Consider the following 2,226-nt stretch of genomic DNA (forward strand, 5'->3'; position numbering starts at 1 on the left):
CTGGGTTGTGAAAATCTTTTTTGTGCATCTTATTTCCTTCCAATTTTTGTCAGTTCTGACTAGAGCTGCTATAAACATTAATGTGTAGGTTTTCCTATGAAGTTTAGATGTAAGTTTCAACCCATCGGATAAATACATAGGAGCATGTGAATCTTTTTATAAGTCTATGGTTAACTCTGTAAGAAACTTCCCAGTTGTCTTCCAAAGTGGCTGCATCACTTTGGAATTTTCACTAGCAACAAATGAAAATTTCCCCACATCCTTATCAGCATCTGGTATTGTCAGTGTATTGAATTTTATTCATTCTAATAGGTGTGGGGTAGTATCTCATTGTTTTAATTTGTAATTCACTAATAACACATGATGTTGAATATCTCCGATGCTTACCTTCCATCTGTATATTTCCTCTGGTCAAGTCTTTGTTCAGATTTTTTGTTTATTTTTGAATTCGATTGTTTAATTTTTTATGCATTTTTGATAAAAGGTCTTTGTGACATGTGTGTTTGCAGATATTTCTTCTCCGTCTGTGATTTGTCTTTTTATTCTCTTAACAGTGTCTTTTGCAGAAAAGTTTTAAACTTTAATCCAATCCAACTCACCAAATTTTCTTTCTGGGATCATGCTTTTGTTACAACTAAAGTTCATCAGAAAACACAAGGTCACTTAGATTTTTCTGCCATGTTATCTTCTGGGAGTTTTATAGCTTTACATTTTACATTTAGGTCTATGAGCACTTTTTGTTAGTTTGTTGAGTTTTTGTTTATTTTTTGAGGGACAAGAGTCTAGTTTTTATTTTTGATAATTTCTTGCATTTTAAATACACCTTGATGGCATCCTTGGCCTGACACTCTTTGCCATAGTCCTTAACCACCACACAATTGCAACAAACCACTTTATGGGGTTTTCCCTCTCTGTCAATGTTATAGAGGCCTACCCACTCCCCTAGTTTCTTGTTGTCCTCAACTTTGTGTTTTTTCAGTTGCTCAGTCATGTCCAGTTCTTTGTGACCTCATGAACTGTAGCCTGACAGGCTCCTCTGTCCATGGGATTTTCCAAGCCAGACTACTGGAGTGGGTTGACATTTTCTTCTCCAGTCATCAACATTAGTCAAGTTGATTTGGTTCTCAGCACAAAGGGCCTCCACCAACTTGACATACGTAGGCTCATCACAGTTGGATGCAAGCACACAGAGATGAGCTTGGCGATGGTCTGAAGCTTTGGCAGCTTAAGGAATTCCACTTGCTGGGCCATCATGGATGAGGGAGGTCTTCAGCACTTCTTGCAGAGCAGTACTAACATCCATCGCACCTCTAGCAGCAATGTCTTCCTGGGCCATGGTGATGGGTTGTAGGTGGAGCTGAATCCTGAACATGCCCACAGCCTCCACCTTGATTTGGTGGAGGGATTTGGAGGGAAAGAACTATGGCTCATTTTGAAATAATTCTTGTGAAAGTATAAGGTCAGTGTCTAGATTAATTTTTTACATGTGAATGTCCAGTTGTTCAAGAATACTTTGTTGAAAAGATTATCTTTCCTTTGTGTGGTTGTCTTTGCTCCTTTATGAAAGATCAGTTGACTATATTTGTATGTATCTACATCTGCTCCATTGACTATATATGTATGGTCTGTATCTGTTCCACTGATTCATCCATTGTTTATTCTTTTGCAAACACCACATTGTTTTGCTGACTGTGCCTTTATAGTAAGACTTGAAGCTTGGTACGTCAGTCCTTTGACTTCATTCTCCTTCTTCAATATAGTATTGACTACTTAAGAGTCTTTTGCCTTTCCATGTAAAATTTGAAATGAGTTGGTTGATATCCATAAGGTGACTTGTTTCATTGGGATTTTATTTGAGCATGTGTTGAATCTATGGATCAAGTTGGAATTAATTGTTATCTTAACAAAATTGAATCATCCTATTTATGGGCATGGTCTATCTTCCCCTTTTCAGGTTTTCTTTTATTTATTTATTGTTTTCATCAGAATGTGGTAGTTTCCCTCATATCGATCTTATATACATTTTGTTAGATTTACATTAGATATTTCACTTTTTGTGTGCTAATGTAAATGGTGTTGTGCTTTTAATTTCAAATTCTGTATGTCCATTGCTGGTGTTTTTGTTATTGTTTAGTTGCTAAGTAGTGTTCAACTTTTTGAGACCCCTGGACAGCAGCACACCTGGCTCCCCTGTCCTTCACTATCTACCAGAGTTTGCTCAAACTC

General features: G+C 37.0%; 1 pseudogene; it reads right to left on the reverse strand.

The window, feature by feature from the left end:
* Positions 1 to 739: 739 nt before the first annotated feature.
* Positions 740 to 1,336, reverse strand: LOC133229857 (small ribosomal subunit protein eS12-like; annotated as a pseudogene).
* Positions 1,337 to 2,226: the final 890 nt, after the last annotated feature.

Source organism: Bos javanicus, chromosome 18, assembly GCF_032452875.1.
Source record: "Bos javanicus breed banteng chromosome 18, ARS-OSU_banteng_1.0, whole genome shotgun sequence".
NCBI lineage: Eukaryota > Metazoa > Chordata > Mammalia > Artiodactyla > Bovidae > Bos > Bos javanicus.